Source organism: Mesoplodon densirostris, chromosome 11, assembly GCF_025265405.1.
Source record: "Mesoplodon densirostris isolate mMesDen1 chromosome 11, mMesDen1 primary haplotype, whole genome shotgun sequence".
Taxonomy (NCBI): domain Eukaryota; kingdom Metazoa; phylum Chordata; class Mammalia; order Artiodactyla; family Ziphiidae; genus Mesoplodon; species Mesoplodon densirostris.
The window spans coordinates 66,610,530-66,621,133 of NC_082671.1; positions in this window are offsets into that span (position 1 = coordinate 66,610,530).

Consider the following 10,604-nt stretch of genomic DNA (forward strand, 5'->3'; position numbering starts at 1 on the left):
CCGGACCAGGGATCGTACCTGTGTCCCCTGCACTGGCAGGGGTCCGGGAAGGTGCCACATGCCGTGGAGCAACTAAGCCCGTGAGCCACAACTACTGAGCCTGCGTGCCGCAACTACTGAAGCCCACGCACCTAGAGCCCGTGCTCCACAACAAGAGAAGCCACCACAATGAGAAGCCCGCGCACCGCAACGAAGAGTAGCCCCTGCTCGCCGCAACTAGAGAAAGCCCGCGTGCAGCAACGGAGACCCAATGCAGCCAAACGTAAACAAATAAAAATAAATAAATTTATTAAAAAACACACACACAATTGTGAATCTTCTTAAAATTTTCCTTAAAACTGAAGGACCACACCTGTGCTGGAAGGACAAGCAGGGGCCAGGCAGCTGCTACCCTGAAATCGGCCCCATTTGCTGAGCCCTGTGGTGTGGCTGGCCCTACTCGGGACTTGCCTATGATTCACTATCGTCCCCATTCTGCTGGGGAGGAGACTCGGGAGCCAGGGGACTTGCCCACAGCACACAGGTAGTGCTCACACGGCAGTGCTGGAATTTGAATCCAGACAAATCCAGCTCCATGGCTGTTTTGAAGGAGAATGGTGATGACAATGACAAGCATCTGAGGTGACTTTACAGTTCTCAGAGCATCCTGCAGCCAGAGAGGGACTGTGACTCTGGTCCCTTGTTCCTGGCTGGCTCCGGCTGGAGGACAGGGTCTCGGAGCCCAAAGAGAAAGGCAAACCCACCTTAGGAGGGGACATATTTCAGGGTGGCTGTCGCTGAGACATTCCTGGGGCTTCCTGGAGGAGCTGCAGACAGGGATTGGAGGGTAGGGGTAGGGGTGGTAAGAGAGTCTCCCCGGAACTCACCAGAAGACCGAAGGCACTTCGGAAATGGCAGGAGGCTGCCTCGATGATTTCTTCCTCTTACTCAGAAAAATACCACATCAGGCCAGGAAAACCCAGCCATGGATCGTGGACACATAATTGGTATTTAATCTGCTTGTCTTATCCATTTGGAGAGTGGAACAGCAAGGGAATCTGCCAGAACTGGAGCCAGATGCCCAGATAATATGGTTAGGGCCAAAGCTGTGTGGACAAACAGCCTGACAAGTGTCCTGGGAGGACAAGGGAGTGAGGCCATGGACCACAGAAGCACAAGCCCTCATGGCGAGAGGGTTACCCTGTCCACCTCCACAGTGCCCTCCCTGCCCAGGCCCCCAGGTAGCCGGCACTTCACCCTGAACCTGGAGGGAAGGATGAATATTATTTCTAGTTTGAGGATGAGGGAACTGAGGCTCTGAATGGCCCACAGTCTCCTGGAGGATGAACAGCTGAGTGACACCCAAGGAAGCCCAAGGCGGGGTGGACCATGGGGTGTGTGATGGGGAGTCTGGTGTGGCCTCCGGCCCCTTCCTCCTCTGGCCTAGAGGGACTGGGGGGCCCTGGCGTTTCTGCCCCTCCTCTCTCCCCTTGCCCCGCAGGGGGACCCAGGGACAATGCCTCTCAATGCTGCCTGAGTACCAGGAACGCCTGTCACCCCCTCCCACATGTGTCTGTGATACGAAGGACAATTTAAAGTCCTCTCTTGGTTCCTAAATGGTTGGCACATTCTGGGCAGCAACTGTCCTGCTTTTCTGGGGAACCATTTTTAAGTCGATTAGGGGACTTTTTCTTTCTTTCTTTTTTTTTTTTTTTTTTTTTTTGGCCATGCCTCATGGCCTGAGGGATCTCAGTTCCCCCAGAGATTGAACCCGGGTCACGGCAGTGAAAGCCCGGAATCCTAACCACTAGACCACCAGGGAACTCCTTAGGGGACTATTTTTATATCCTGTTTGGCTTTACTACAAATAACAGGTCTAAGCAGCTTAAAGCGGGGTATTCAGAGAGAGAAAGTTAGATCCTACCCAGGGGCAGCCTAATCCTGCCGACTTGTGAGACAGCCAGGGCCCCGTGGAGCTGTGGGCCCAGCCTCAGGCCCCCCACAAAGACTAACCGGGTTCTGAGCTCGGGCTGCAGGATGGGGGCCAGCGGGCGTGCACAGCTGGCGGGGCCCTCACTCTCCACTCACCCTGGCCTCGCCCTTTGGGAGGCCTCACCTCCACGGGAGCAATTTTTATAGTGAAATGTTGGCCGTGGGGGACCTTGCCTTGATCCTGCTGTGTCTGGGCCCACTGCCTAAGGAAGAAGGTTAAGAAGAAGGCCTGGCTCTTGGCTTTCTCAGAGCCCTGGGGTCCTGGGGCCCAGCTCCAAAGCCCAACTCAGCCCCGGCTGCCGGCCCCTTGCTGGCTGCAGTCCCCTTTCTCTACCTCCAGTCCCACCTCACAAGGCTCGGGGAGGGCGAAGCGACCTGGTCACCACGCTCCCTCCCCGTGTGTGTTCTTGATTTTGCCTTTTGTTTGGTGAACAGAGGCCCAGAAGGCCCTGGAGCCGAGCCAGCCCCCCCGCAGTGGGTGCTCAGTGGATGGGCAGCCAGAGCTCTGGCTGATGGGAAAGCAGAACCCATGGGGTTGTAGTTTATAATGATGAAATGAAGTTCCTGTATTACAGCAAGATGAGAAAAGTTTAAATATAAACCTTTTCTTTGTCTGTTTGGGCCTCCTCCCTCCCCTTTCCTGTATATTGTGTGTTTGCATTAATCAGACCTTCTTAGGAGAAAACATTCCTTCTTAATCTCACCAAAGGTCAAAACTCCTTAGGAGATAACCTTCTTTAATCTTGTAAGAGGCCACAACGACCTATGACTTGCTTTCCACACTGTAGATCTGGATTGTGTAAACTGTCAATAACATGTCGTTTGATGTATAACCCTTTGTCTCAAACATTTACATCACTGTGCCTTGACCTCTCATGGGCAGAACAGTCCTCAGAGCTTTCTGAAGGACTGTCTCCTGGGTTATAATCCTCAGGTTGGCTCGAATAAAATTTTCCATTTCTGTCTTAGATCGACTATTGATTAATTTTTCATCAACAGTAGTGATGAAGGACCTGGGCCCAGGCTGAGGCCATTGGTCATTGGCCAACCATGGGCCTACACTCAGGGTGATGAGAGGCCTGGCTGGATCTATGCCTAGCCTTTGACAGGGGCAGTTGGGCACCTGGAGAAACCACCCAGCAAGATGGGACATGCTGGGGACACACCCGTCATCCCAAAAAGGGGGGTGGTGGGTGGCCAGGACCTTCGGTGCCCAGGACGCTCACCATCATGCTTGGTCCCGATGCCACCTCCACACACACAGGGGACCTGGAAATAACAGTTGCAGGGACACTTGGGCAGCCCTCAGGTGCAATCAGGCAGCATCTGAGCTTTACAAGATGATCCCATCTTGTTAAGAACAATTACTACGAGGTACATACTCTAAGGAAGCAGAGAAGCAATACAAGCTCTACCTCATGCTGAGTTCCTGCTGTGAGCAGGTGTTCCCGTCCACACTGAGAATGTGCTGTGCAGCAGTAATTATGCTTATTTCTGCTTCAGAGAGATGACGTGTTTCACCCAAGGTCCCACAGGGAGGGTGGGGCCTGGTGAACACTGGAAGGAAACGCAGGCCAGACATTCTTCCCACAGCCAAGCCCGAGCCTACGAGAACTCAGGAGAGCACAGGGTAGGAAGGGAGATGTTCTAAGCCCCACAGGAGGGCTCAGGACCCTCACCCACGGAAAAATCCAAACCTCACTCCAGGGTAAGCTGCACCCTGCGCGGCCATGGCTTTTCCTGCTGCTGGGGCAGGGATCCTCATTCCATCTTCAAGAGGAAAAAGCTGAGGCCCAGAGAAGGCCAGGGGCTTAGCCAGGACCACACAGGCTCAGTGGCTGACCCAGGCATCCTGAGGCTGAGGACAGAGAGCCTGCAGGAACGGGCCCAGCCAGGCCTGGCGACCGGGCGGTGATGCAGGGGCACCCCAACCTGGCTCGGGGGGTGGTGAGGGCCAGCCACCTGGCCCACGAGGCTGGGGAGGGTGGAGGAGCAGCTCTCAGGAAAGGAAGGGGCTGGGGGAGCAGCAGAGTGGCAAGTCCCCGAAAGCCTATGAGCCCGCATCCTGCCCAGCTGTGAAGCCAGGGAAGCTGACTTTGACCGCGGCAGCAGCACGGTGTGTGCAGGGGCCACGGGGGCTCAGAGGAGGTGTCTGAACTTGGCAGTTTTGTGAAAATGAAATCGAATGGGACCCTGTGGGGCTCCCAGGAACGGAGGGCTTTTTTGTCCCCCATTTCTTTTTTTTTTTTGCGGTACGTGGGCCTCTCACTGCTGTGGCCTCTCTCGTTGCAGAGCACAGGCTCTGGACGCGCAGGCTCAGTGGCCATGGCCCACGGGCCCAGCCGCTCCGCGGCATGTGGGATCTTCCCGGACCGGGGCACGAACCCGCGTCCCCTGCATCAGCAGGTGGACTCTCAACCACTGCGCCACCAGAGAAGCTCCCGCATTTCTTGTAGGCAAGATTCCAGCCTCCAGGACCTTCCCTGAGTTCCAAAGAGCAGATTCAAACAGTTGCCAATTAAGGGAGGAGCAGCCAAGAAACCACCTGAGGTGAGATTAAAGGGACCAGAGAAGACTTCCTGAGGGTGACCTGGTGGTTAAGTGGTTAAGACTCTGGGGCTCAGGTCTGGTCACTCTTCGGGGAACTAAGTTCCTGCATGCAGAACAGCCAAACTAAGGTTTTAAAAAAAAGGATTACCTGGGGTGAGATCAAAGGAAGAGAAGCCCTACACACACCCTAATGTTATCAGCAACCCCACCCTTGAACTGTTGCTGTAAAACTCCTCACCAGACTCCCCTGGCTTGGGACACATAGTTTCCAAGGACAGGAGCCCGCTGTGGCCCCCTTTGCCTGGCAAAGCAATAAAGCTATCCTTTTCTACTTCACCCAAAACTCTGTCTCCGAGATTCAGTTCTGCACCGGTGTACAGAGAAGCTGCGCTTTCGGCATCAAAAACATACCTAGGTTTAGATTATTTTTATTTATTCTGCTTAATATATGTTGTGATTCCTATATTTGTAGATTCATGAGTTGCCCCATTTCTGGAAAATTCTCAGCCATTATCTCTTCTTTTCCCACACACACACCCCGGCCCCCGCCCTCTGGGACTCAGGTTAGATGGGCTATGTCTTCTTACTTCCGTCTCCTGGTCTCTCTGTGCTGTGTTCTGAGTAATGTTTTATATCTCTCTTCCAGCTATACCCTCCAGCTAAGTCTTCTGTGTGTCTAATGTACTGTTTAAGCCCCTCTTGGTTGAGAATTTAATTTTTTAAAATTGTATTTTTAATGTCTACACGTTCTATTTGGTTTCATTTTAAATCAGTTTGACCGCTTTGGATGGTCTCTTGTTCCCTGCTCACTATTTTTACCCCATTTTTTATATTTCTAAACATCTGAAACTTGGTTTTATAGTCTAAGTCTGGTATCGACTACCTGTAGTCTTCGGTGTGGGGGGAATTTTGGCTACTTTCCTCATGTGTTAGTTCATCTCTCAGAGCCTGTGTGTGTGTGTGTGTGTGTGTGTGTGTTGTAAATTCATATGTTGTTGAACTTAATCTGGAAATCCAGAGAGCTTGAATTGGGGACGTTTCCCTCCAAAGAGGATTTGTACTTGCCCGTGCCAGGAGCCAGGTTCCTGGATCATCACTAACCTGGGACTTTAGTGCCCTTTGAAGATCCCAGCTTTATGTGGCTCTAATGAGTTTAGTTTTTCTTTCATCCCACGTGGGCCTGAGGGAGATGTGACCCCTTCCTCTGTTCCCTCCTCTCAGCGCTGCTGGGTTGTCTCAGTTCCCCTCCGCTGTGCTTGCCCTGCTCTGAGCCTGGTTGTGGCCTTGGCTCACAAGGCGTGGGGCTGGCTCCTGGCACGGGCAAGTACAAATCCTCTTTGGAGGGAAATGTCCCCAATTCAAGCTCTCTGGATTTCCAGATTAAGTTCAACAACATATGAATTTACAAAACACACACACACACACACACACACACACACACACACAGGCTCTGAGAGATGAAATAACACATGAGGAAAGTAGCCATAATTCCCCCCACACCGAAGACTACAGGTAGTCGATATCAGACTTAGACTATAGAACCAAGATTCAAATGTTTAGAAATATAAAAACAGGTTAGACCACAGCGGGCTCATGTCCTTCCACCCCTGGGCCTTTGCTTAGGCTGTCTCCCTGCCTGCAACGCCTTTTCCAGCCAAATTTTCCTCTCTTCTTTCTCACCAGGAAGCCTCTCCAATGTGCCTCACTGGGGTGGAAGCCTCTGCTGGGCTCCTGTGGCCCCTGGACACACTGTGCTGCCCTGACTGTCGACTGGTCTGTCCCCCTCACTAAGGCGTGAGCCCCCCGGGGTGGCCAGGTCCCCAGCCGGCAGCACAGATCCTGCTCCGAGGGTGTTCCAAGAGGGTCTGCTGCTGAAAATACCCTGTGCTAGTAGGAGTGTGGCCACAGCCTTACCCCCAGTAGCCTCTGAGGGTCTGGTCGCACTGAGGGAGCCCCGGGCCCGTAACCAGTGCCCAGGGCCGGAGTGGTCATGGCCAATGTGGCGTGTGGCCTGGCTCAGTCCAGCAGCAGCGTTCCCACTGTTCGTGGCGATACCCTGGAAGCATGGCTCCCAAACGTGTCCATCCCGGGAGGCCCAAGGCCCAAGCGGCAGCTCTCAACTCCCTTCTCTCCAGGCTCTGGGATCAAAGGGGGCCCCCAGGGCTCTCAGCCTCTGGCCCAGGCAGCAAAAGGCCTCAACCTGCTTGGAGCTGAGACTGACCTCAGGTCCCTGGGGATGGAATGTGGGGGGGCAGAGGGTCGGCCTCTAGGGCTCCCTCCCAAGGCCTCTCCCTCCCTCTGGGCCTGGCCTCCGTCCTCCCTCCTCCCTCACGGCCCTTTCCCTCTCTGCCCCATCTCTGGTCCTCTCTCTGTATCTTTTCATCACTCTTTCATCCTCTCTTTCCCCCCGCATCTCTCTCCCTCCCTCTCACACTCCCCTGCACTCCCAAACCCAATCTCCAGGGATGCTCCCAGGCCCCAGCCTGACAAACCTGAGGGATGAACGCAGACCAGAGTGTTGTCTTCTTGGTTTAGCTGAGACCAGAGGGAATCTCCCTCAGGCAAATTTCCTAGGAAACTGGGGGCAAACAAAGACCAAATGACAGAAAGAACAAAGGCTCCAAGAGGGGAAGACCAGGTGGGTCTCCCGCCAGGCCCATCCCCAGGGCCGAGCCTGAGCCTGGCTCCAAATGCCTACCCCCACCCCAGCAGGGGCTATAACCCCAGTCTCTGGGGGTAGATATCAGTCAGGGGGCCCCAGATGTTCCCTCCAATCCCTTGGGGGCCCTAGTAGGGGAGGTGAGAGGGGGCAGGTCAGGTGGGCACAGGTGGAGCTCCCTGGAAGCACTGACATAACCGAAAATGAAGCATCCGTCCTCTGAGTGGTCGGTCAGCAGCCCGGGACTGAGGGCACTCTGGCCCCAGCCGCATCTGAGTGTCCCCCGCCCCAGACCCTCACAGGTTTTCAATTTCCTGCCACACCAAATGGCCACTGAGGGGAGGGTCCTCCCAGAGGGAGAGAACATGCTGACCAGCCATGGAGTGTCCAAACCACAGGCAGTGGGCCGAGAGGACCAGTCAGAACCCAGATCCGGGATTTTGCAAACTGGAGCCGAGGATGAGAATGTCACGTTCCCCAGGGTGGAACTTGGAAGCCTTTGGCAGAGCCGTTTCTGACCCCATGGAAGAAGCTGGTCCCTAGGAGAGATCAGGACGGGGGGTGGGGGGAGAGCCCTCTTCTTCTGGCGGGGGCGGGGAGGGGTGGCATTTGAGCCCCAGTTTTGGGGCATTTCTGCCTTCCCCAAGATTTGGATTTGAAGGGGTTCAGAACATGCTACCCCCAAATACACCGCTCTGGAACATCGATTACTCTGAGCTGAAGGTACCTGAGGAACAGAAGATACAGGAAGGGCTCTCTGCCCTCCCCTTTCTACCTAAAAGCAGCTCATCCAGGGACTTCCCTGGTGGTGCAGTGGTTAAGAATCCTTTATAACCCCTTTAAGGGCCCTGTCTCGGGACTTCCCTGGCCATCCAGTGGTTAAGACACTGTGCTTCCACTGCAAGGGGCACGGGTTCCATCCCTGGTGGGGGAACTAAGATCCTGCATGCTGAGCCATGCGGCCAAAAAATAGAAAAAATAATTTTGAAGACCCTATCTCCACATGCCGTCACATTCTAAGGTATTGTGGGAGGGTACTGTGTTAGGACTTCAGCCTATGAACTTTGCAGGGGAACACAATTCAGCCCATAACAGACAGTAAAATAAACAAATTCCTCAAAGGTCCTATCACTCAGAAAATTTTAAACAATACTTGGGGGGAAAAAGGAAATCAAAATTCAAACTGCAGAACGTTTAGAGAAGAAAATAGTAAAAGCACATGTCAGAACTTTTGGGATATAGGATAAAGCAATGCTCTATACATATTAAATGACAGGACTTGTTTATGTTAACAAACCAGAAAGAATGAAAGAAAATAAATCAAGGCACAGAGAAATTACAGAACATATCTAAGATCACACAGCTGGAACAGAACTGAGGTAGGATGTGAACCCAGTCTGATTTAATAGACACAAACATTTTAATTACAGCACTGTTTGTAACAGCCACTCCCCCTTGGGGAAAAAAAGAACAGAAAAGGAAAAAAAAAAGATTAAAAGGGTGTCCAGAAAGAGGGGACCATTTAAATAACCATAACACAGCCATGGCAAGAGACACGAAGCAGCAGGAGAAAAGAGTCAGCTGTCTTGCCCAGTCCATAGAACTATGACAATGAAGTAGCTTCTTTCCTGTGCAACCAGAAAGATATCAGCTACATCCCATCATTGGGACCATTGAGAAAATAGCCCTCCACATCATTTTCTGTAGGCCTTAAATCTCAAACCTCTCAGTGAACCTGGTTGAGAACCTGGCTGCTTGCTGTGCTGTGGAAAATCCTCCAAGGTATGTTGTTAAGAGAAAACGGAAGGTGCAGAACAGTGCATCCGTGTGTGTGTGTGCATTTTAAGGGTAGATATGCTTGCATATGCAAAGAATATCTCTAGAAGAATACAGAGAATCTGCTAATAGCAGTTGCCTCTGGAGAGGGAAATTTGGTAGCTGGGAATCAGGGTGGGAAGGAGACTCAATTTTCCTCTCCACCCTTTTTGCATTTTGTACTATATGCAAATAATACCTAGCCCAGTAAATCACTATATATTTTTTGTTTTGTTTTTTATAGTATTTTTAAATTAAGAGATTTTATTTTTTGGAGCAGTTTTAAGTTTACAGAGAATTTCGCAGATAGTAGATGGTCTTTATCAAGATGAGGAAGTTCCTGGGAATTCCCTGGTAGTGCATTGGTTAGGACTCTGCGCTTTCACTGCCAAGGAGAACTAAGATCCAGCAAGTCACTCGGTGCCACAAAAAAAAAAAAAAAAAAAAAAAAAAATGAGGAAGTTTCTGTCTATGCTAGAGGGTGTTGGATTTTGTGAAATGCTGTCTCTGAATCTACTGATGTGATTGTATAATTCTTCTTTAGTCTATTGATGTAATGGATTATAATAACTGATTTTTTTTTTTTTTTTTTTTTTTTGCGGTGCGCGGGCCTCTCACTGTTGTGGCTTCTCCCGTTGCGGAGCACAGGCTCAGCGACCATGGCTCACGGGCCCAGCCGCTCCGCGGCATGTGGGATCTTCCCGGACCGGGGCACGAACCCGCATCCCCTGCATCGGCAGGCGGACTCTCAACCACTGCGCCACCAGGGAAGCCCTATTTGTAGTCTTTTAAATGATGGCCATCCTGACCAGTGTGAGGTGGTACCTCACTGTAGTTTTGATTTGCATTTCTCTAATAATTAGTAATGTTGAGCATCTTTTCATGTGCCTGTTGGCCATTTGTATGTCTTCTTTGGAGAAATGTCTAGTTAGGTCTTCTGCCCATTTTTTTGATTGGGTTGTTTGGTTTTTTTTGATATTGAGCTGTATGAACTGTATAGTTGCCCTTTCTTATAATGTCTTCATCTGGTTTTGGTATTAGGGTAATGCTGACCTCATAGAATGTTAGGAAAGTGTCTCCTTTGTTTCTGTGTCATTTCTTCTTCAAATGTTTGGTAGAATCCACCAGTGAAACGATCTGGGCCTGGTGCTTTCTGTTTTGGAAGGTTATGAAGAAGAAATATTCTATAATCTTATAATTAAATCTTCATGGTTGCTGTCATTGTTTTCTTCTTTTTCAATAAATTTATTTATTTATTTATTTATGGCTGTGTTGGGCTGCACGCAGGCTTTCTCTAGTTGCAGCGAGAGGAGGCTACTCTTCGTTTGCAGTACGCAGGCTTCTCATTGCGGTGGCTTCTCTTGTTGTGGAGCATGGGCTTCAGTAGTTGTGGCACATGAGCTTAGTTGCTCCACGGCATGTGGGATCTTCCCGGACCAGGGATCGAACCTGTGTCCCCTGCATTGGCAGGTAGATTCGTAACCACTGCGCCACCAGGGAAGTCTGCTCTCATTTTTTTCAGTGGGCCAGAGTCCCCGGGCTGTGAATTTCAGAGGAGCTTATTAGCCTTTTTTTTCTTCCCTATGTAGGATCAGAAAGCCATAGTGGA